Below are 26,369 nucleotides of genomic sequence, written 5' to 3' on the forward strand. Positions count from 1 at the left end.
GTAGTCTCTACCTGTTAAAACCTCCAGTTCTCTTCCTGGGCTCCTCCCTCCCTCTGGTCCTTTCTGCACTGATGCTCCAGGAAATGTGGCAAAATGCAAGAATAATCCTAGCGATCTCATTGCCCATCTCCCTGTTTAGACACACCCCAAGACTCTCCAAGGGTTTCCACCCCTTCTCCATGGTCTTTAGGGCCCTATATGATCTGGCCCATAGGCAGACACCTTCGCCTCACAGGCCCAGGCACGAGGGCCTCCACTCCCCGTGGTCCCCATCACCACAGAGACTGGCAGGCACGAGGGTCTCTACTCCCCATGGCCCCCCACCACACAGCCCTGCAGGAATGAAGGCCTCCACTCCGCATGCCCCCGCAACCACACAGCCCTGCAGGAATGAGGGCCTCCACTCCTCGTTGGCTCCCCCACCACACAGCCCTGCAGACGGCTGCTCACCCTCGGCCCAGCCTCCTCCTCAAGGCAATTCCTTCTGCTCCCTGCCACCACTTGCCCACAGAAGCCTTCCAGCCATGGTCAGATTCCTCAGTTCCCTGCTCCGGGAGAACTACACTCCTTTCTAGAGCCTGCTCCTGAGTCTGTATTTAAGATGCATCCATGTGACAGGTAAGCAACTGGCTCCCCCACCAGACAGTGAGACCCGGGACAGATGCAGAGCGGACCCTGCACAAAGTCATCCTTCATCGATACTGACTCAGTGAGACAGTTGCCACAACAGCCTTCACAGTGGGCCCTGGAATAAACAGATCAGAAGCAGCCCTTTCCCACTGACTTTAGACACAGTTTCCTCTGGATGATTTTCTTTTTTCTTAAACAGCTGTGGTTAGAAGCATTGTATCAGTCCTCTAACAGAAGTTAGGACATTCAGAGGCAGGTGTGAGTAACAACAGCATCAATGCGAACAGCCTGACGGTAAGAAAAACAATATTAAAACAAGCAAAAAAAAAAAAGGGCAAAATGATTATCTTGGTGGCTTAAGATTGTCATTGGAAACAGCACACAATCATGTCCTCAGGACTCCTGGTGGTGTGAAGATGTTTGTCCCTACACTGAATGCCCAGTGGCTGAGGTTTTTCGCATAAGCCAAATGATTACTCATGTATTCTCACCTTAAAAACAGACAACATAGACAGTGCATTCTGGAAATATTTCCCCCTGAAATCATGACAATGTTTTGCTGCTTCCATGATCTGGAACAGGAATTGGCAAGCTCTTTCTCCGTGGGCTAAATGAAAGCAGCCATAAACAACACTGTGTAAATAGACGTGGCCATGTTCCCAATAAAACTTTATTTACAAAATTGGGAAGTGGGCCAGGTGTGGTCCCTGGTTATCATTTTCTGACCCCCATCTAGACCATTCATACTGAGGAGCTCCTCACTTACTGACCATGTCAGATTAATGAGCAACAAGACATCTTAGTCTCCGGAACAGACATCACCTCAAGCACTTTGGGTGGTAAAGAGCCATAGCTGTCATCTCGTCAACTCCGTCTTGGGCTAGCCCCTTTCCTCCGCACTCTTCAGGAGCTGGGGGTGAGGTTTGACCCCTCTCTACCCTGAACCATGTCCTCCAGTGCTGTCAGACCATGTAGGGTCCTCGTGAACCATTTGGATGAGAATGTACGTGCTGCAAAGTCCATCCCCTCCCACAGGAGCCCCTAGACCAAGGAATGGTGTTATTCATGAGTCTCACTGCCTAATGAAGAGCATTGCTCAGCTCTTAATGACACTGCTAATTGAAGCCAAGACCCTAGTCAAACAAAAGAAGCTTGTTTTGTCACTTTTAACTATGGGCATTAGTTTAAACGAAGGATTCTTTCACAGTGTGGTGACATAAAATACTCCTGCACAAACAAATTCTGCATATTTACCTTTGTGAGTCCTCCAGCTATATTTTTGTCATTTGCCTGGATAAACCCTCTTCCTTCTCCTTTTCTCTCCCTCTCTTTAAACTTCAGGCATCACTGCCAAGCCTAACAGGTGGTTAACACTAGAGTTAATGAACTATAAATTAATTGCCATTCTAAATAGTTCTGGAAATGACTCCAGTGGCCATGAAATTTAGACTTGAGCAAGATTCATCAAGGCTGTGTTTTACGAGAGGATCAGAGGATCTGAGGCTGCCATCAGCACATGAGCACGGCTGGGCAATGTTCCCCTTTTGTACTCCCTGCTTGAAGATACAGTGAAGTAGTCTGCACTTTAGCGACAGAGAAAACATTGCAAACAGAGAGAATTGCAAGGAGAAGCAATTTTGTCTTAAAGAACATGAACCAGGCAGTGGCTCACGCCTGTAATCCCAGCACTTTGGGAGGCTGAGGCAGGTGGATCATGAGGTCAAGAGATAGAGACCATCCTGGGCAACATGGTGAAACCCCGTCTCTACTAAAAATACAAAAATTAGCCGGGCGTGGTGGCGCGTGCCTGTAGTCCCAGCTACCTGGGAGACTGAGGCAGGAGAATCACTGGAACCTGGGAGGCAGAGGTTGCAGTGAGCAGAGATCGCACCACTGCACTCCAGCCCGGCGACAGAGGGAGACTCCATCTAAAAAACAAAAAGAAAGAAAAAGAAAAAGAAAAAGAAAAAAACACGAACCATAGCTTTGGAATTCTGGAATAGCTAGGTCAGTGAGGCCTCAATGGATTCTGATTTCTGGGTAGTTAATTTTGGTCTAGATTTCCCAGAACATCTATAGCTCCAAGAGGACATATTTAGAAAATAAAAGTAAAACTATTTTGCAAGATATGGGGACTGGCATGAAGGAGAACAATTTCAGATATTTGTTAATTAGATCTTGTTACAGTGAGGCAATAAAATAGGTCAAGCCAATCAATAGGGTTTAAAAGAAATTAAACCATATAAATAATAAAAAAGGATTATCCTAAGTCCTTTTATTACTAGGTTCAATTTGCTGTAAATTTTCAAAAATTCAACCCAATCATGTGGACTTTTCTCTCTTCAGCACAGAGAATCAGAGGACCTGCAAACCTGAAGCTGTTCTGCCAACTCCATTAGCCCCAGCATCACAAATCAAAACTACTTCCCCTGGATTACAACTCAAACTTGGGAAGAAATCAAGATTATTTTCAGAAATATTTAGAGGAAATCTCAAAGAAAGACAAAAATTGAATAGAGAAAAACTATGGTGCTCCTCTTCCACCTGGGCTGTAGAAAGCTAGAAAAAAAGCATCACCCCTACCCTAATGATGAAAGGCAGACAAATTACAAAATCATCACTTCGCTGGACCTATCAGAGATCTGAGCGTTTGGGCAACCAAGTATCCTGAAACCCAAAGAAATGAGGGTAGCTCCAATGCAGGACACAAACACCTGCCCGCCTGTGGCACACGAGAGGAGGAGGTGCTGAGCATCACAGAGGCAGGTAAGAACTCAGCTGCGATTCTAAAAAGTTGCAAATGTTTGAGTGTGGGCTTGCATGAGAATATAGAACCTTAGCAGACACAAGGGAGTCTGCAACCAGTTAAAGGCTCTTTTCCACAGAGTTCCAGCAAATACTTACAAGAAAGATCAGGAGTTGGGGAGGAGATGAGAACGATGGCACAGAGCTTGAGAAAGGGAGCAGATGCAGGAAAGACATGAGCCCCACCTGGACCCTACTCCATTAGGAAAAAACAGTCTTAAGCCTTAGGAGGAGGCACAGTAAGGGCTATCTTCCATAGAGCACCAAGAGAGGACTCACTGGAGCTAAGAGAACAGTAAAAATAAAAAGCCTCAGCCCCTGGGGTAGGGAATGGGCCCATGATCCTATACCAACACTATTGAAGGCCTCTCCCACAAGAGTCCAGCCAAAGACACAAAGTGTTTGGCCACCAGGGACAGGAGAGACACCATCACTTTGAAAGTCGCAGATTAATGACACTGGCACACAGGCCCACCCAAGGCTGAGGCTTGGCCAGGACAACAGAGAACCCAATCACTCCAATCACCAGGCTACCAAGAACCCAGTAACAAGAAACAAGAGTCTACTCCTGCAAGAGGGCCATGAGCATAGAGAAAGACCCTTGTTGCAACAGAGGCACACAGAGAAGGTCTATAGCTGAATATGGAGCAGGAACGTTGAGAAAAACCCTCCAGCACCCCAGACTCCATAAATAGAAGGTAGGACTAGAAGAATTCAGTGAGGATGGGGGTGCACTGAACATAACCAGACCAACAAGAAAACCCAAACCCAGCTGAACTTCTGACCGGAGTGACTCAACCCCACACTAACAGTATAGGAGAAAAGGTTTGCCCACTCCAGGCATAATACTTTTGCCTCAGTCTCTACTGTTCTACACATGATGTCCAGCAATAACACAAAAATTTTGAGACGGAAAAAAGGAAAAAGAAGCAATCATCTTCTAAGAGACAAGGAAATCAACAAAAACAGATGCAGAGATCACCCAGATATTGTTATTATCAGCTAGGAAATGTAAAACGCATATGATTAATAAGCCAAAATTTTCACGTATGAACAGATGGAGACTTTTAATAGAAAAAAAGAAGACTATAAGAGCCCAAAGAAAATGCAACATTTTTTTTTTAAACCCATGGTAACATAAATGAAGAGGGCCTTTGCCAGACCTATCAGTAGACCTGACACGGCTAAGGAAAGAATCACTGAATTTGAAAACAGATCAAAAGAAGCTACCCAACTGTCACACAAGGAGAAAAAACAAAGTGAGAAAATGAAAAGAGCAGGACACTGAAGAACTGTGGGACAATACCAAGTGGACTTACACAAAAATAACTACAATCCTAGAAGAAGAAAAGAGAGAAAAGAGGGCAAAAGAGATATTTGAAATGAAAATAGCTGAGAATTTTCCACAAATAAGGAAAGACTTTAAACCACAGATCCAGGAATATTAGAGAACTTCAAGAAATTTCACTTCCCTCTCTCATTAACTACCTAGTCATATCAGTGGAGTAATGTGGAAAGGTTATGTTGATGCTCAAACTGCTCAATGTATTGACAGAAAATGAGGCTCCAAAACATGTATTCCAAAGGTCCACAACCACACCAGAAATACCTGAATGGTAAAAAGCCTTTCGATGAGACGTGTGGAAACAACATAAGGGAAAATTCAAGTGTAAAAGACATTATGTTTCAAGCCAGTAAGAGCTGGGTCAAAACTCTAGAAAAAATTCACAACTGTATAAAATGAAATGTTCTTTCATTCAGCAAGTGTTTTATACCTTTTCTGTGTCAAGGTTGATAAGTTGTCTTTCTCAATGATTTGTCCATTTTATCTATTCTGTTGAATTCATTATAAAAATCTATACATAGTATCATAATAGTTCATTATCCGTTAAACATAAGAATCTGTAGTGTTTTTCTCCTTTTTCATTCCTAATCATGATGATTGTGCTTCCTCTCTTTCTTTTCATGCTCAATCTTGCTAGAAGTATATTGATTTATGAATATTGCCAAAAAGTCCAGCATTGGACTGCATTGTTTTCTCAACTATACATCTATCTTCTATTTCATCGATTTCTGACTTTATTATTTCCTTCCTTTTCTTTCTTTTGTTTTCATGTTCTCTTACTTTTATGTTTTTTGAGATGAAAGCTTAAAATTGATTTTTAAACTCTCTTATTTACTTCTATTTAAAGCTAGAAATATAAAGTCCAAATTTTTGAGACGAAAGCTTAAAAATTTGATTTTTAACCTTTCTTATTTACTTATATTAAGGCTATAAATTTCTCTAAACCTTTCTTTAGTATTTCTCCTCTCTCTCTCTCTCTCTCTTTCTCTCTCCCTACCCCCCACCATCCCTCAGTTTTCCATACACCATGCACTGAGCAATCCCAGGAGAATAAAGGAGTAGACAAGGAGCAGCCAGCTGCTTTTGAGTCTGCTCCTGACTCTGTCCATATGATCAGCACACATGGCCTATAAAGTGCCTCTGGTTCCTTCTTACTCTCAGAAATTGTCTCTGTCTGATGTTCTCAGACTTACCATTGCTCTCAGAGAGGAAAAGGTTTGCTGATCTCAGTTCCTGTAGGAACCATTTGTCTCTCTCTGAAAATTTATCCAAGAGAATTCTTTGCAGTCTCTTAGATAGATTTTTAAAATACACTATTTTTTCACTTTTGTAAGTTTTTCTTTCTAGTTTTTATGACACAGGTGATCTTCTGCATCCTAATCTGAGGAGGAAACTCTCATTCCACAAACATATGTTGATCAATTATTATGGAGCAGACCCTATTGCTTAGAATACAGTGGTGAATAAGAGACATGATCAGAACTCTATACCAGAACCTCAAGATACCACAGCACTGCTTCCAGAAGAGTCAGAAACCACGATTAAGATTTTTTAAAGTAGGGCTGGGCATGGTGGCTCACACCTGTAATCCCACCACTTTGGGAGGCCAAGACAGGAGGATCACTTGAAGCCAGGAGTTCAAAACCAGCCTAAGCAACATAGCAAGACTCTGTCTCTGAAAAAAAAAACAATTTAAATAAATTAATTAAATTAAAATAAATATAAAAACTGTGATTAAGAAGAACTGCTACTTTCCAGTGCAAGTTGTGATGGATCTAATGAACCTGATTTGTGTTACAAGTGGGTGATTTTTTAACATATATTCAATGCCGTTTTTACTGTTTCTTTCCTAATCCTTTTTGAGAGAGTCCACTCACTCTGTTGCACAGGTTGGAGTACAGTGGCGCAATCTTAGCTTACCACAACCTCTGCCTCCCAGGTTCAAGTGATTCTCCTGCCTCAGCCTCCTGAGTAGCTGGGATTACAGGTGTGCACCACCATGCCTTGCTAATTTTTGTATTTTTAGTAGAGATGGGGTTTCACCATGTTGGCCAGGCGGGTCTCGAACTCCTGACCTCGAGTGATCTGCCTGCCTCAGTCTCCCAAAGTGCTGGGATTAGAGGTGTGAGCCACCACACCCAGCCTCTTTCCTAATCCCCTATTTTTATGTAACCTTAACTTTGCCACCTATTCAAGTTTGCAAAGCTTTACACACTTGTTCCTTTTATTTTCCCCATATCCTCTTTGCCCTTAAAAACCACAGTTAAAACCCACCAACTATCTCACTCTTCATAAAATACAGCTATCTGTTGAAAATAACAAATATTAAATATGTTAAAATATTAACAATAAACCATATTTCTAGATAGTTTTGCCTCTCTAAACCTATTATTCATTTGGATTTGCATTTTTTTCACTCTCAAATAAAATAAAACAGATCAGCCAACAGTTAATATTTACATCACCACCACTAAGTAATTGGTAGGACTGCACAAATGCCAGGTGGCAGCATGTTAAATAAAAATCATCAAAGCAGTGCCTACGAGATGCCAAGTGGCCTTGTTGGACATACCTGTGCAAATTCTTCAACTGCTTCTGTAGAATCAGTTGCATGTTCTGTCATGATCAATTATCCAGGAAAACCTCCCAGGGCAGTGTGACCCAACACCACCTTCATGGCTCCCACTGAGCAGGCAGGAACAGAGTGCTGGATTTGGAATGGCAAATCTAGTTTTCATGGAGGTCTGCCATGAATGAGCCATATGTCCTGGGCAAGTTACTTCCCCCATTCAGACTCTAATTCCTCATCTGTAAAATGAGGAGGTGGGACTAGTTAAACACTCAGCACCTGCCATCTGCCACAGCCTACATTTTTGGTAATTGCCATTAGTTGTTTTGGAAATGTACGTGTTCATTCTGGGTTAGCTCAAAAGTGAAACAAGAGAGCTTGCCTTTGGCTTCCCCAGCCTCCCCATCTGGGCTTCAGGAATGCCCCCAACCTCCACCTCAGAACCTGTTTTTCTGTTGGTTTGTTTGTTTTGTTTTGTTTTCACTCTTTCCCATCAGAACCACTCTTGAAAAAGAAAGAGAGGGAACCGCTGAGTAGTATTAGGGCTGGGCTTGGAAGTCAGAAATGCTGGGCCTCATCTGTTTCTTCCAGCTTGTGACTCAGGCAAGTCCCATAAATGCTGCACCACTTCATAGGATTTTTAGGAGGATTAAATGAGAAAATATATCTAGAGTCCACTGAACTTATGTTTGACACTAATAAGGACTCCATAAACGTTAAATATTGTTATTGTGATTCTTCCTTAGCAAGGAATAATCAAAATGTTAAGATGATAGAATTAAGTTATTTGATAGTTCAAATTATTGTTCAGAAAAGGCTCACTCTTCTCCCTTCAAGGGGTGGGTGAAGTGTGCTGTCCTGCCCCATTGAGACTGAGCTTGGCCGTGTGCCTTTCTTTGGTCAATGGGATATTTGTGGTCATGATGCATGCAGAGGCTTTCCACGTGCCCTCATGGTGTGGCTGGTCCTGGAGGCCTCTGATCTCTGCCAGGAGAAGAACACACCCCAGGGAGCCACTACCCTTGCAGTCTGAGAGTCAGAATGAGGATGAACTTGAGCTCAGACTACAAACTGAAGGCATAAGTCCAGGTTGGCCCAGACGAGTTGCAGTCAACCCATTAGTGTAAGGGTAAATGCTCGTTGCTCTGAGCTGTTGAGTTCTGGGGTAGCTTATGACACAGCGTTACTGTGGCAATCACTGACTGATACATGTCACAATGATGATATTGTGAGTAAAAGACTGAAAATAAGGGAAGCCTTTCAGGTGTCAATCATTGGTCCTTGACTTATGTCCATGCATCTATTTCCTTTCTGGTCCTCTGTGTTTAGGTTCTCCCCATCCCCCCACCACTTAATCTCTGGAAAAATCTTAATTGATACTCCTCTGCCAGGCCCTGGGAACATATAAATTAAGAGTAAATAATTCAATAAGTTAGGGACTGTTATAGAAAAATGCCAGAATGCTGTGACACCAAACAGAAGGGACAGCTGAGCTGGGATATGAGGTCAGCCAAGGCAGCAAAGTATAAACAGAAACTTAATCAATGAGTGGGAGTAACAAAGTCGCATCCCAGAAGCCATGTAACAGGGCACAAGCCTAAAAAAGCACTTTTTAAAAGACGAGTTCCTGCCCCAAGTCCATCCTTTCCTCCCCTGGTGAGCCAGGTTAAACCTCAGAAAAACCTCAAGATACATTCATGGTTGCCTCCCTCTCCCTGGGGGAGCTGCTTGGAAGTACCCACACTGGGACCCACTTCTGGAAGTGATAAGTTTGCACATCTTGGAAATGACTCCAGTCAACTGCTTCTGAAAACAGCTCATGCTCACCCAGTTTGGGAACCGCTGAGGAGCTGCCCTCTGCATCCTTCCCGGCACCTGAGTGCCACCCTCTCCTGGAAGCCTGGAGGCTGAGGAAGGCTCCCCAAGAACATCAATCACCCCAGGGAAGAAGCGGGGAGAGGTCAGGGACCCAGGGGCTCTCTCTGCCCTTTCACCCAGTACAAAGCCTTCCTCCCCTGCAAACCAGAGATACCCTGGGGACCTCAGAGGACTGGGAATGGCCCTCTGCTCTTTCCACTGAGAATCGCAGCAGGGGAGGTGGAAGTTTCAGCAGCTGCCCAGATGCCCACATCCACAAGGACCATTTGTACCCAGTGCCCACGCGGAGAGCCTAAAAACAGAGTCTGGACAGGAAGACCGAATTGGGGTGAGGGCGTGGGAAGAGTCTAAACCCGGAAGTTTGATAGCATGCTGCTTCTGGGACTTTAAGCCCAGATTTTCAAGGAGAGCATGGATTGCAACATTTACTCAAGACACATTCCTGGAAACCGGCGAGTTCCACTAAATCATTCATGAAGCTGACTGTCCTCGGCTCTGTTCCCACACACGGGGTTACCATCTCTCCCCGCCCCTTCACCCGCCCACACGCTCACACACACACCTGCACGCTCTCGCACAGGCACACTCACACACACATACACACTCACACAGGCACGCTCACACACACACCTGCACACTCACACACAGGCACACTCACACACATACACACTCACACACACACACCTGCACACACACAGGCACACTCACACACACATACACACTCACACAGGTATGTTCACACACAAACCTGCACACTCACACAGGCACTCACACACATCAGTGCACTCTCACACAGGCACACTCACACACACCCACACACAGGCACACACACTCTCTTGCACAGGTGCACACACACACACCTGCACACTCTCACACAGGCACACACACCTGCACACTCTCACACAGGCATTCACACACACCCACACACTCTCACACAGGCATTCTCACACCAGCACACTCTTGTACAGGCATGCTCACAGACACCCACACTCACAAAGGCACACTCACATGCACCTGCACGCTAGCACACAGGCATTCACACACACCTGCACGCTCTCGCACAGGTGTGCTCAGACACACCCACACTCACACAGGCACACTCACACACACACACTCACACAGGCACGCTCACACACACACCAGCTCTTGCAAGGCACGCTCACACACTCTCTAATACACGCATTCAGTTGCATACACACACATTGCGTACACTCACACAGTCACACGCAGTTGTGTACAGACACACAGCCATGCTCACACACTGTCATATAGTCACACACACACACAGACACACTTACACACACATTCATACTCACATAATCACATGCATTCACTAGCAGTCACACACACACAAAGCACCACGCTCGCACACTGTCATACACAGTCACACACATTCACTCGCGTGCACACACACACACAGAGCTGCAGAATTCTGAGGAAGATGAAGGTCAAAGTTGCCCCCAGCTTCGGTAAATACAACACCTACTCACACCTCTGTACCATCAATGTGGATCCTCTGGTAAGGGCTGCCCGGGGCCAACTGTGAGTCCACCACCCAGGGCAGGCACACAGCTTGTCTGCAGTCACCTGTGCTCTAGTAGAGAAAGATGGCTCTACTCCACACTGAAATCTAACTCCTGTCAAAGCAGCCCGACTTAAGGGAGAAGTAGAAATGGGGCTAGAAGTGGCTGCTGTGTTCATGTGATGTGAGTGTGAGTGTGTGTGTTTGATATATGTGTATGTGGCATGATATGGCATGATATGTGTGCATGTGGTATGTTGTTTGTATGCATGCATGTGGTTGTGTTGTCTGTTGTGGTGTGTGATTGTATGTGTATGGTGATAGGTGTGGTTATGTATGTGGTTGCGTGTACGTGTGTGGTCATATGTGACTGTGTATATGTGTGATTGTGTGTTTGATATATATGTATGTGGCATGATGTGTGTGCATGCAGTATGGTGTGTGTGGTATGGTGTTGTATGTGTGTGCATGTGATTGTGTATGCATGGCCTTGCTGTGTGTTGTAATGTTTGGTTGTGTGTATTATGTGTGTGATGATGTGTGTGATATTGTGTGTGGGGTTGTATGTATGTGTGTGTCTGGTTTTGTTTTATATATGTATGTGGCGTGATGTGTGCATGTGGCATGGTGTGTGTGTGCATATGGTTGTGTTGTCTGTTGTGTGTATACGTGTGATTGTGTGTGTTTAATAGATATGTATGCAGTATGATGTGTATGCATATGGTATGGTGTGTGTGGTGTGGTGTTGCATGTATGCGCATGTGATTGTGTATGCATGGTTATGTTGTGTGTTGTAATGTGTGGTTGTGCATTTTATGGTGTATGTGATTGTGTATGATTGTGTGGGGTGTTGTATTTATGTGTGTGTATGTGTATGATTATGTGTGTTTAATACATATGCATGCAGCATGATCTGTGTGCATGTGCTATGGTGTATGTGGTATGGTGCTGTGTGTGTGCATGCATGTAGTTGTGTTGAATGTTGTGATGTGTGTGACTGTGTGCATGGTTATGTATGTGGTTGTGCATATGTGTGATTGTGTGTGTTTGATGTGTATGTATGTGGTATGATGTGTGTGCATGGGGTATGGTGTATATGGTATGGTGTGGTGCTGTGTGTGTGTGTGCATGCACATGATTGTGTGTGTCTGGTTGCACGTGTGTGTACACAGGAAAACAATGACATTCAGAACAACAGTGCCATGACTGAGAAGGAAATTTCTCTCTGAAGCCCCATTTTCAGGTTTTCCCATTTTTTCGAATTTTCTTCTGACTGTCATTTTCCCAGCTTGGCCTTAACTCAAAGGTGAACTTTTCTCCTGGAAATAGAAATGATCTAATCAATACACTTCTGAGCAACATCAGCAAATGAAATTTAAGGGCAGATTAAAGTTCAAAATTTCTCATCCATTTCTATGAACACATTCGATTTTGAAATGTCAGAAGAGCTCACTTCCCAACAAGAAGCTCCCTTCCTTTGCAGGAGAGAAACTTTCTTTGCAGGAGCTGGGCCACGTGAGGCATGCTATGAACATCAGACACTCTCCTCCTACGGAACTTCCTTCATGTCAAATAGCGCCAGTCCAGCATAGTGAAGTCACACCAGCTGGCTGCCTCCCTTTTCTACTGACCAAAGATCTGAGCTTATGCCTTACCTTAGTGTCTCAGTCTGTTCAGGCTGTGATAACAAAATAGCACAAACTAGGTGGCTTATAAACAACAGAAACTTATTTCTCGCAGTTCTGGAGGCTGGAAAGTCCAAGACCGAGGCACCGGCAGACCTGATGTCTGGTGAGGGCCAGTTCCTCACAGACGGTGCCTTCTCGCTCTGCCCTTGCTGTGTGCAAGGGACTAATTAGCCCTCATGGCTCTCTAACAATAAGAGCACTAATCCCAGTCGTGAGGCTCCACCCTCAGGACCTACTCACTTCCCAAGGCTGCATCTTCTGATATCATCACCTTGGGGGCTAGAATTTCTACACAAGAATTTGGGAACACAAACGTTCAGCAGAGAGGTAATAGCACCAGACAAACACTAGACCCAGGTGGTGCACCGACCCTGGCCCTGTCCCTGCACCCTTCTCACACCTTTGTAAATCGCCCGTCATCAAACTCTCCTCCAGTAACCCAACCTGAGTGTCCCATCTGTGTCTCGCCAGGCCCCCCAATGCATCAGGTTGTACAAACACCTCCTCTCTCATTTTCTCCATCTTTAAATTTCCATTTCGTCCAAGCTTCAGGAAACACATGCTATTGAAGCAATTCCTAGGAGCACAGCCACAGCTATACCCACTCTGAATTTGCAAGATGGCTGTCCCGCCATGGCTCTCATCCTTGCCCCCCCCCAGGCCAGTGTCTCTGGCCCACTCCTCCCTTTCTGCTCTGTCCTGGCTCTCCCAACATTCCTCTCCTTTGAGACCTTTTTGCTCTGCCTCTGGAACTTTGTTCCGTTGAAAACATGCAGCCCAACATCACCATACCCCATGGAATGCTCCTGGCTTCGGTGAAAACTGGCTCCCCATCAAGGACATCGTTGTACTTGGAACCCTCTCCAGGGCATGGCCTCAGCCCCCAGAGCCCATGGGCCGACTCTTGGGTCTCCACTGTAACTTCTCTTCCAATGAGTTTCCACCACCATACAGAGCTCTTCACAGGTAACTCCAGCCCCAAACCCACACACCCACAACCAAAGCCTAGATGCCCTCACTCTTCAAGCCAATCCCCAATCTCCCAGAAGTCTCACTAATCCTAGACTTTACTGCCAAGCTTTGTCTTTGACAAATTCTCATTTTTCTTTTTATTTTACAGAAAACCCAATCAAGTTGTGTTCTTGAGTGTGATGAGTCACCACGACCTCAAACATTACCAGATTCTGTGACTCAGCACAGCCAGGGAGCTCCAAGTCAATCGTCATTAGGCATCAAAAGGACCAGCTAAGGCACTATGTAACCATAAAATCAAAAGAAAATACTTCATCAGCAAACTCCATACAATATCAAAGGCTTGCTTAATAACAGGAAATGAGACACACATTAGAGTTTGAGAAAGAGATTGACCATTTCAGCTAAGAGCATTTTACCAATTCTTGACAGTCATTATGAATTTGATGGGAAGTAAATGCCTTTCCTTCTATTAGAAATGGTGCTGCATTTAAGAGCATCTAAAAATAAGATAAAAGAACAATGGTTTCTGGTTTCATTACTGGGACTCAAGCCTGCTATGATTTATTGGAACATTATTGATAAAACAACACTTTGCCTTAGGAAAGCAATTTTTCTCCTCTTGCACAGAAGGGTGACACCTAGGAAGATAAGGTTGTACTGTAGATAAATAAAGAAGAGAAAGGAGTCTCCAGAGCTGGCCTTGGCTCCTGGCAATTTGGAGCAGGTCAGCATGCACAATTCATGGTGGGCCTGGAGCTGTGGGTCACGTTGGACGTGTTAGGCAGCTTCCGCCTGGAGGGCTCTCACAGAGATCAGAATGGGGAATGAGTTGGTCTCCCTGCTGCACCCCCAAGAGGCATCCTTGGCTGTGCCTAGCCTGACACTGATTTAAAGTATTCAATTTCAGATACTCCTGAGGGACTCCAAATGTCAAAGACATGTGAATAATTAGTCATTCGGGGAAGTCTGGGCACCCTGAAAAGTATGTGCAGAGAGACCACTTGCTAATGAGAAAACCTGGAGCCTCTCAGCTCGCTTTACACTCTACTGTTACCGGGTTCAGGTCAGAAGGGTCCCTTGCCTTTTACGGGTTTTGGTTTTGGATGGAGGTAAAAGATAGTAATATTAATAATTACCACATACTGAGCACTTACTACATGCCAAATACTGTGTTGAGGGCCTTGCATGCCTCTTCTCACAAAAGCTGTGTGAGAGAGCTGTTATCTTTAAGGATCTATGGCTCAGAGGGGTTAAGTAACTCTTACAAGGGCACACAGCTAGTACCTAAGCCCAAGTCTGTCTAACTGGAAAACTCATATTCATAACGACAGCCCATAAGCACTCAAAGGCCTTGATATGGTTTGGATTTGTGTTCCCACCCAAATCTCATGTCGAATTGTAATCCCCAATGTTGGAGGTGGGGCCTACTGGGAGGTGATTGGATCATGCAGGCAGTTTTTCATGGTTTAATACCATCCGCCTTGGTTATGATGGCAAGAATAAGTTATTGCAAGATCTGGTTTAAAAGTGTGTAGCACCTTCTCCCTCTCTTTCTTCCTCCCGCTCCAGCCATGTAAGATGTGCTTGCTTTCCCTTTGCCTCCTGCCATTATTTTAAGCTTCTTCCCCAGCCATGCTTCCTGTACAACCTACAGAAGCATGAGCTAATTAAACCTCTTTTCTTTATAAAGTACCCAGTCTCACAGGTTGTGCTTTATAGCAATACAAGAATGGATAACACAGGTCTCAACACAATCACCACAATGTCACGAGTGCCTTAGAGCCATTATTTGACATTCATTCACTCAGGAAATATTTCTGAGGCCTATACTGTGTAATGTGCAATGTCTCCAACACAATGAGTTAAGAAGCAGTCTTTAGGGCGAAAAGACATGTGCATGGATACCGGGAACAAAGATAGTTCACAAGAGTGTGTGGGTTAAGAAGCCCTAGATGAATGGAGAGGCAGCCAAGGACTCTGCAGCTAGGTGATCAGGGATAGGACTAGGAGGGATGGATGAGACACGCACAGTTAGGGGGTCAGGTAGCCCAGAAGGATGAGAGATGGAGCAATGGTGGAGAAACCTGGGGCACACACAGGAGCCACTGAGCCCAGTGTGGCGGGAGGGCAGCGGAGGGAATAGAACACTCCGAGTGGACGTGGAGGAAGCAAACTCATCAGATCCCTGCCAAGCTAAGAAGAGTGAATTTCATGTTACTGGCAAGACATTTTTGGGCAAGTGAAACGACACGATCTGAGCTTGGTCTGGGGAAGTCAAACTGAAGCCTTGCTACCTAAGTTCCATTGGAGTGAAGCCAGAGCGGGGGCAGGAGTTAAAACAAGACACAACTATCCAGGGGAGACTTGGCAAGGGTCTAATCCACAGCCACAGTGGGGAGGTGGAAAAAGAGAAAATAACTCCTGTGCTGCCAGAAAGGCTTTGAGAGGACACGGGAATGGGAAGGGGGAGAGGCAGAGCGGGATAAGTTGAGTCCATGGAGAGTGGAGGAGCATCATGGAAATTTGGTTTTAAGTGTTTGAATGAAGGAGGCAACAGGCAGGGGAGTTGTAGAATAAGGAGGCAGACAAACCATTCCACCCAGACAAGGATGGGGCCTCCAGAGATGGCTAACACCATAAAGGTAAATGGAGGTCCATGGGTGGGAACAGAGAGAAGAGCTTAGGAGAATGGGAATGGGAGGACAGAGACACCTGCTCTTGGGAAACATGAGACGTTGGAAAGCAACAAGGATTGCACATAGTCACAGGGGCAAAAGGAGGGGCTGGGAAACTGGGTCAGGTGCTATGGAAGGCACACGGGCCAATGGCCTCTGCAAGATGTATTTTCTGAGGCCAACCAGATCATGGTTTCCTTGGGTGTAGGGACCATGTTTATTCTTCTAGGTACCCTGCAATGTACAACCCACAACTACTATTATTAGTTAACTATTATTAACAACCCACAACTTACATAGGGTAGTTAATAATTAAAATATAGTGGAGGACCAGGAAGGCGTCCTAAGCCCACCTATTCACCTCAATTCTCCCAGCCACCCAGCACCACAGAAGAAATGCTAACATACTACCGGAAATAAGAAGGGCTCTCTGTTACTTTTTTGAAACATCAATGATGTCATGCAGCCAACGGTTCACCTGAAAGAGGAATGGGGAGGGGTAAGGGGGACACAATCCTACCTCCGTGCAAAATGTGGGGTGGAAGGCTGGGCGCAGTGGCTCACGCCTGTAATCCCAGCACTTTGGGAGGCTGAGGTGGGCAGATCACGAGGTCAGGAGATCGAGAGCATCCTGGCCAACATGGTGAAACCCCAACTCTACTAAAAATACAAAAATTAGCTGGGCGTGGTGGCATGTGCCTGTGATCCCAGCTACTGGGGAGGCTGAGGCAAGAGAATCGCTTGAACCAGGGAGTTGGAGGTTGCAGTGAGCCAAGATCCCGCCACTGCACTCCAGCCTGGTGACAGAGTGAGACCACATCTCAAAAGAAAAAGAAAAATAGTGGGGTGGAGCAGTCTTCAGGAAGAACACATGGGGCCATCCCCACCTCCCCACACTTATCCTGGAAAGCCACTGCAATCATGTGGACCTGAGTAAGGAGGGATGGCAATGATGAAGTCAAGGGGGAAGAGATGGCAGTGTGATCTCTGGTCCAGCCTCAGTGCTAACCTGAGAGTTTGGAAAACAACTAAAGCCTGCTCCTTGAGGCTGCGAGAGACAGAGATGATCCTTGGAAGACAGCAGAGACATAGGGGTAAGGGAAGGGGGAGGGCATTGCTGGGTGAGGCACCAACCTCCGCTGGCTGGGAGGGCAGGTTCCCAGCACTGGGCTACCTCTCTCTCCTACAGCTCTGCCCTTCTTTAGAAAAAATGATCAGCTGTTCAAACAGTCAAGGAGAATTGTGATCAGTCTAAACATTTCCCTTCCCTCTTGACAGTGATCGAAAGATGAGAACAGTGACCTCAACAGTTTTTGATAGAGCCCATCTCAGCCACTAATCCCAAACAAGTGTCAACAGAGAGAAAATGACTGAGCATATTAAAAAGACTTTGCCAGTTCCAAAGGAAAGAGCAAGTCAATCAAATTTAAGCTCAGGAAAAGAGTTACTGCAAGTACAAGAACAGATTTTTTTTAACTCTACTATATTCTCAATATGATTTGAAAGAACTTTACATCTTTAAAATCATAGCCAGCCAAAAGAAAGACATGAAAAATAGGACAATGGAATCTTTTCACTTCACAGTGGCAGCAAACAATTGATTGTATATTGCAGAAAACAAACAGCCTAAAAGAATAGATGGAAAAATGCTTCCAGAACTAAAAGAAAAGATGAGAGTGGGGAGAGATGAACTGAGAGGTTCATTCATGCGTGCACATTCAGGTAACATACACTTGAGCAACTGCTGTGTACCAGACTCTGTGCTCAGTGCTTTGATGCATCAGTGAACAAAAAAGACAAAGATCTCTGCCTTGAGTGTCTCACATTCTAGCTGGAGCAGACAGACCCTAAAGGGAGGCTACCAAAAGTTATTATAGAAGACTATGGGGCCAGGCGTGGTGACTCACACCTGTAATCCCAACACAGCACTTTGGGAGGCCAAGGCAGGTGGATCACTTGAGGTCAGGAGCTCGAGACCAGCCTGGCCAATATGGTGAAACTCTATCTCTACTAAAAATACAAAAATTAGCTGGGCATGGTGGTGCATACCTGTAATCCCAGCTATTCAGGAAGCTGAGACATGAGAATCGAACCCGGGAGGCGGAGGTTGCAGTGAACCAAGATCGCAATGCTGCACTGCACTCCAGCCTGGGTGACAGAGTGAAACTGTCTCAAAAAAAAAAAAAAAGACTGAATGTTACAGAAGTGGCAGGTAAAGGGATTGAGAGTCCCAGGAGCAAGGGATGCAGGTTGAAGTTATAAGTAGGATGGCCAGAGTGGGCCAAATTGAGAAGATGATCTCTGAGCAAAGGCTGGAATGAGTGTGGGTATATTTGGCAAGAGTATTCCAGGCAGAAGGAGCAGCGAATGCAGTGGCCAGGCTCAGGAGGGCCCAGCAGGGTCAGGGAACATCAGGGCAGCCAGGGTGGAGGTGATAAGGGGAGTGTGGTGGCTGATAATGCTTGTGGGGCGTGGGAGATTCGTGTTGACCTTGGAGGGTGTTGTGAGAGTTTGGTTTCTAGTCTAATGAAAAACTACCCCGTGAGATGGTTTTTGAGTAGAGGAGTGGTCTGATCATATTTAATTTTAAAGGATCACTCTGTCAACTGTGTTGAGAAAACAGTGCGGGAGGGAAAAGGAGAGGAGGTCAGGGATCGGAGCGGGACCAGCCCAATAATAAAGGAGAAACGGGGCGGTAGCTACGGAGCCATGAGAAGTAATCAGCTTCTGTATCTATTCTGAAGCCAGTTGAGTGTCAGGAAGGTTCCTGATGGTTTTGATGGCGGGGGGAAGACAGAAAAAGAGAAGTGAAGGAAGTCGCCAAATTTCCTGGCAGGAGCCTCTGGAATTCTGTAGTTGCCATCCACTGGGAAGGGGGCATGCTGGTGGAGCAGGCTTGGAGGACTGCTTTAGGGAGTCAGTTTCAGACAGGACTGGGTTGGAACGCCTGCTAGATGGCCAAGTGGGAATGTCAAGTTGAAGTCTGGAATTCAGGAAAAAGGATGAGGCTAGAGATGTACATTTAGAGTCTCATCCTCTAGACAGACCTCAACAAACACCCACCTGGCTTCCATCGATAACGTTTCACCCTATGCTATGTTATATGAATATGCTCTATTTAATCACAACATGGTACACACAAACACACAATTCATGTCATGTTGTGCTTTGGGAATTTCATCTGCAGTCTCCTTTGACCTGAACATTGCCACATACTCACAAAAACCAATTATGTGCCATGTAAAATGTTTTAAAGGCCCATGGCATCACCTCGCTGTAAGACCGGTGGCTGCCATCTACCCATCTAAAGTTGCATCTCCAATCGATCCTCAGAGTCCTGGTACCACGAGGAAAAGTCCCCTGTCAGTATTCAGCACTGTCCTGGTAACAAATGAATTGTTCATTTTAGCAGCCACCCGACTGTCAAGACTGCACAAGAAAACTTCAGAAGACATTTATCTGTCGGCCAGGTGTGGTGGCTCACACCTGTTTTCCCAACAATTTGGGAGACGGAGGCAGGTGGATCGCTTGTGTCCAGGAGTTCAAGACCAGCCTGGGCAACATGGTGAAACCCCATCTCTACTACAAACACAAAAATTAGCTGCGTGTGGTGGCAGGCACCTATAATCTCAGCTACTCCGGAGGCTGAGGCACGAGGATTGCTTGAACCTGGGAGGCAGAGGTCGCAGTGAGCTAAGATGGCACCACTGCACTCCAGCCTGGGCAACAGAGTGAGACTCAATCTCAAAAAAAATAAAAAGAAATATATCTGTGTCAATTAATGAGTAATAATAAAAAAAATAGTAAAAACATTAGTAATTGGGAAAGAAGGTGATAAAAATGGAACATTCCTATCAGGTTATACAAAAAGACATAGCACTTGCTGGGTGGCTTTTACCCACGATTTTGTAAGTTCCTGAGACCCTTCTGCTTGTGAATGCAGGAGGGATACCATTGCTTCCAGGTAATGCAGTGTTCTGGATGGAAATACACACATTCTACACAGGCTCAGGAGACAGACCAGCCTCTGAGCACCCACCATGTGCCAGAAAGTGTGTGGGGTGCTTCAGACATGAACATAAAACACAGCCACTCTCTCTCCTCGCCCAGCCCTGCCTCCCACCCTTGGCTTCACTTGGACTCCTTAATCCAAGAGATTGAGAGCAGCTTCTCCAAGGGGAGTCACACAGCTCTCATATCCCCCCTAAAAATGGAGGAGGAGGGAACTACCTACACCCTCCCTATCTCCTCTGTCCTTTCTCTGCCCACCTCTCCTATCTAAATGCTGCAAAAAAGAAAGCAACAGATTGGCCCTACTGACCTTGAAACCTACTCTTCCTCAAGGGGAAAGGAAGGGAGGGTGTCCTCGAAAAGCAACACAGCCATTGTGGTCCAAAGAGTGGTTCTGAACACAACTCGTGTGCCCCCAGGACATTTGGAGACTTCTGGAGGCGTCTTTGGTTATCTCAGCTGGGGGTAGTGGGCACATCTAGTGGGTAGAGACCAGGGATGCTGCTAGACATCCTCCAATGGACAGGACAGCCCCCACCAGCACGCTCAAAATGTCTTCGTGTTGAGGTCGAGGAACCTCAGTCCAAAGAGATTGAGCCGGCTAATACGGAGAGATCAAGACAAACCCATACTATCCCCGGGGAAAAAGTCAAACAGATGCTGATTTATAAATACTGTAGTTACTAATTAACTTATTCAAACAGCGCAATACCTACATTCCTCAGGTTTTTCACCACAGTCGGCAGCATTGCTTATGTATATTTGATTTCCTTCCACCTGGGCGACAGGACATTGGAAAAGCAGAGGTTAGAGTGAGGGGGGAAATGAGAGGCGGGCAAAACTTAGACAGATTTTTTTCTAACCTAGCTGCACAACTGCACTAAGTTTTTATACAGACCTTCTGCCTCATCAGCTTCCATCTCATCTCATTTCATGCTGAGTCTAGAAGTGACTCTGCTACCGGAACACACACACTGCCTGACAGTGCTATCTTGAGGGCATTTAAAAGGAAACAGATGGCCAGGCACGGTGGCTCATGCCTGTAATCCCAGTACTTTGAGAGGCCAAGATGGGCGGATCACCTGATGTCAGGAGTTCGAGACCAGCCAGGCTAACATGGTGAAACCCCGTCTCTACTAAAAATACAAAAATTAGCTGGGTGTGGTGGTGTGCATCTGTAGTCCCAGCTACTCAGGAGGTTAAGACAGGAGATCACTTGAACCCGGGAGGCGGAGGTTGCAGTGAGCCGAGATTGTGACACTGCACTCCAGCCTGGACAACAGAGCAAGACTTCATCTCAAAAAAAAAAAAAAAAAAAAAAAGGAAACAGATAATGAAGGCTGGCCAATGAAATACTTTAAAGGATTAGTACAAAAACAGAGGCTTGTGTTTTACATAGAATAATGAGTAAAGAAATTGGACATTTGAATCAGAGGTCAAGCTTGATTCTTTTGAGTATTTTACTGCTTCCACAATAAATGGAAATCTAAATTAAAATAAAGTCAGAGATGATTTTTATATTAAACTGTCTTATATGTTCAAAAAGTAGCTCTTTGCAAAGGCCCCTGCCTCCTCACACTATAAATAATGCATAAAATGTTGAGAGAGGCTTTGATTGTAAAAATTATTTCACCTCTGTTTATCTGCCGTTACGGCAGCCAGATCATACTGTTTAGACTCTAAGGATTATGCCACACCTCTGGTGGTTTGAGGATTTTTATTTTTTTTTTAGATGGATGGGTTGTATGAGCTTAGTTTTATCTTTTGGTTTTGCAGCCACATGAATAGAAACAGAAAACGAAATGATCTCCTTTGGCATGGCTGTTATGAGTGGCACGTGTCCCGGAGACTTTATTTAATTTTATTTTATTTTATTTATTTTTCCATGGCCTTGGCTTTGCCAAAGGGTGGGATCTCCCTCACAGAGAAGCTGTAATGAGGTCCCACCAGGAGCCTCCCTTAACATCATTCAGGTGTGGATGGCACCAACGCAGATGCAGAGGGGAAAAGCATTTGCTGACAAGAGGCGTCCCACTGAGCTCATGCAATCAGCTACCAGGAGCTCCATACCTCTTCATTCAGGCTGTGTCTCTGAGTCACTGAGTAACTGACACCTTTCCACTTCACCTTGAACCAGGTAGTGTGATGCAGGCAAGGAAATCAGCAAGGCACCCAGACAGGGAACAGATTCGAGATGACCCACTCCATGGTCACAGGTGACATGGACAGAGGCTTAGAAGACCCAAATTTTCCGGTAAGAGTCCTAATTTTCAAACGTACAAGTTTAAGGGTTTGCTTGTTTGTTTGTTTGTTTGTTTGTTTGTTTGTTTGTTTTGAGACGGAGTCTCGCTCTGTCACCCAGGGGCTCAATGAAAACTCCGCCTCCCAGGTTCATACCATTCTCCTGCCTCAGCCTCCCGAGTAGCTGGGACTACAGGCGCCCACCACCACGCCCAGCTAATTTTTTGTATTTTTAGTAGAGACAGGGTTTCGCCGTGTTAGCCAGGATGGTCTCGATCTCCTGACCTCGTGATCCACCTGCCTTAGCCTCCCAAAGTGCTGGGATTACAGGCGTGAGCCACCGCACCCAGCATGTTAACATTTTTTAATGGCAGCTATTGCGTCTATGGTGTGCAGACCCTGTAGAAGGTGCCTCACAGGCCAGGCGCAGTGGCTCATGCCTGTCATCCCAGCACTTTGGGAGGCTAAGGCAGGTGGATCACGAGGTCAGGAGTTCAAGACCAGCCTGGCTAAGATGGTGAAACCCCGTCTCTACTAAAAATACAAAAATTAGCGAGGCGCAGTGGCACGTGCCTGTAATCCCAGGTACTGGGGAGGCCGAGGCAGGAGAATTGCTTGAACCCAGGCAGCCGAGGTTGCAGTGAGCTGAGATCATGCCACTGCACTCCCGGCTGAGCGATAGTGAGACTCTATCTCAAAAGAAAAAAAAAAAAGGTGCCTCATAGATGTTCCTTCTTTCCCCACCACCCCCAACAACCCTGCAACCCTGCCAGGTTGCCGTTGTCATTAAATTATGATTGTGAGGCTCAGAGAGGTTGTGCAACTTGCACAAAGTCAAAGTGAATAGTAAGTACATGGTGGAGAAGGAAGGCTGCCCCACTCCAAAGCCCATTCCTTATTGTTTGAGACATTCCAAGAACAAGTACCTGTGCAAGGTGGGGAGGAGAGAAAAGCGTATCCACTGGCCCCTGTCTCCCACTGGTCAAATTCACCTGTGGGGGTGTCACCTTCCCTGCTCATCCCAGAGGCACATGTGTCAGGGTGAGTGAGGGCCGTGGCTTGTGCACCTCAGCCACAATAACGGAGCGCAAAGAAAGAGGCGTGTGATGCCCGGTAGGGAGGCGCTGCTGGGTTTTGCCTGCCAGTGACACTCGGGGTTGGGAGCTGCCACCACCGCAGGCCTCAGCAGCCTCGCTCCATGGCTGCAGCACCACACACACCCTTGCTAGGCCGTGGGGTGGCACGTGAGCTACATCCGCCACGTGGCAGTCCTGGTGTTTCCATGGTTCCATGTGGCACTCAGTGCTGTCATTACTTGTCCTCCACATATCAGAGATAGGCGATGAAGGTTCTGCTGGCTTCTAGGAGGGTCTCTCCCAGTCACCTGTCAGGAGGTTGGGGAGATTACACCAGGGTGGGCTTGCACCCCCGGGTCCGCTGTGACCTGCTCGGGCTCGAGTTTGAGCTGGATGAGGGCACACTTTTCTGTGGCAGCCACAGGCAGCAGCCTTCTCCCCAGGCCTTGACTGTTGGTCAGCTTCCTAGGCTGCCCTAACAAATCGCCCACAGCAGACATCTCTTCCATCATAGTCCTGGAGGCTGAGAGTCCATGGTCATGGTGTTGGCAGAGCCATGCTCTCTCCAAAGCCTCCGGGGAAGGGTCCGTCCTGGCCTCCTCCTCGCTTGTGGTGGCGGCAGAGGTCAGCCTGGGCATCTCTTGATTGACTTCAGCTACATCATTCCCATCCCTGCCCCCATCATCAGGGGGCAGGCCTTCTTCCTCGTGTCTCCTCAGTGTCTCTGTATCCTAATCTCCCCTTCTCCTAAGGGCAGCAGCATTGGATTTAGGGCCCACCTTAATCCAGTATGTCTTCATCTTACCTTGATGATATCTGCAAGACTCTTATCTCCAAAGAGGCAAAGAAAGAAAGAAGCTCACATTCACGGGGACCAGGAGTGAGGGCTTTTACATCTTTTTGAAGAATACAATTCAAGCCACAACTTTTTTTTTCTTTGAGATAAAGTCTCACTCTGCCTCCCAGGCAGTATGAGCGATCTCAGCTCACCACAACCTCCACCTCCCAGGTTCCAGTGATTATCCTGCCTCAGCCTCCAGAGTAGCTGAGACTACAGGCGCCACCACACCCAGCTAATTTGTGTACTTTTAGTAGAGACAGGGTTTCACCATGTTGGCCAGGCTGGTCTCAAACTCCTGACCTCATGTGATTCACCCGCCTTGGCCTCTTGAAGTGCTGGTATTACAGGCGTGAGCCACCGTGCCCAGCCACCACAGTTTTTTTATCCTAAAAAGCAAGCAACACTCTGGTTGGCTGTTTCATCTCTCTTGCCCCCGAGAAAACCATCACAACCTCACTGTTATCAGCACAGATCCCCAAGGGTCAGCACTCTCTGCTTGCACTGAGGCCTCGGTGCCACCCCTGGGAGCACCTGTACTACTCTGTCTCTGCTGGTAACGTGCCCTTAGCTCCATTCTTACAAGGGAGCCAGTTCTACCCGAGCCTCTCTGAGTCAACCCCAACCATGGAGGACAGCCTCCTCCAAACCCCTCTGAGATGCCAGCAGCCCTCCTCCTGGGCACTGACTATCTAGCTCTGAAGGCATTGTCCTCTAGGTCCTTCTAAGCCCTCAGATCCTATGTGGCGCATCCACCCTAATATCCCGCCTCTGCGAGCCTTCTGACCCATTCCTCAACACCAGGCCTGGACACTTCACATCTTCCGTGGGGTCTGGCACCTCAGTGGAAAAAAGGGGATGCCAGGGGTGGGAGGAAGGCAGATAGAGGTGTGGGTACGAGCAGGCAGCTGTGAGGCCACACCTACCCACAGCGCGAGGGATCAGGAGGTGCCACCACTGCAGGTGTTTCTCACCAACTGGCTCCCAGCATACTGGGCCCTCTGGCCAGAAAGCAAGGCAAAGTTTTGGACCCGGAGTGGCCCCAAGGCTGAGCTGGGTCCATGTGAAGTAGGGCCTTGTCTCCTCCCCACAGCCCTCTGGAAGGGGGGACTCATGAGGATGAAGAGAGGGAGCCACAGCAAGTCTATGCACCTTGCCCAGGGTCAAGTGGCCAAGACGCGGCTGGGCCAGGATTCAGACAACCCAGAGGAAGAGGCTTACTGGTTTAATGTGCTGCTGTGGCGGGGGCTTACTTCTGCGGGATGACTGCATGGCCTGTTAGCACCCACTAGCAGGAAAGCAGAGGCAGATGCCAATGCTTTAAGAAAACTTAAGGTTGATCTGGGCATGGTGGCTCATGTCTGTCATCCCAGCATTTTGGGAGGCCAAGGCAGGCGGATTACCTGAGGTCAGGATTTTGAGAGCAGCCTGGCCAACATAGTGAAACCCCGTTTCTACTAAAAACTACAAAAATTAGCTGGGTGTGGTGGCATGTGCCTGCAATCCCAGCCACTCAGGAGTCGGAGGTTGCAGTGAGCTGGGATCGAGTCCCTGCACTCCAGCCTGGGTGAGAGAGTGAGACTCTGTCTCAAAAAAAACAAAAAAGAAAAGAAAAGAAAAATAAAACTTAAGGTTGAAAAACACTAACAATTGGAAAAGCATGTTTCATTGATATTATGCTTCCTGAAAAGCGGCAGGACCCTCGCAGTAGTTTCCTTCTGTTGCAGAACCTAAGCCCTCCTCGGAAGCAAGACTGGCAAGCCTCTTGCATGCACAGGCTCTCCCACTTATCGGGGACCTGGTTAGTAGAGGTGACCTCCCAACATAGAGACACACTGGGCCTGGGAGGTCCAAGCCGAGGGCCCTTGGACAAGTAGCTTCAACATGCCAAGTTTCCATTTCCTCAAACCTGAAGGGATTAAATACAATTCTGTTTGAAGAGCCTCTCCTGTGATATACCAGGTCGTTCATGTGATGGCCAATTTTATGTGTTAACTTGGCTGGGCCACAGGGCACCCTGACAGGTGGTCAGACATTATTCTGGGTCTCTCTATAAGGCTGTTTTCGGATGAGACTGACATTGAAATTGGTGGACTTTGAGTAAAGCAGGTTGCCC

This window comes from Nomascus leucogenys, chromosome 22a, assembly GCF_006542625.1.
Source record: "Nomascus leucogenys isolate Asia chromosome 22a, Asia_NLE_v1, whole genome shotgun sequence".
NCBI lineage: Eukaryota > Metazoa > Chordata > Mammalia > Primates > Hylobatidae > Nomascus > Nomascus leucogenys.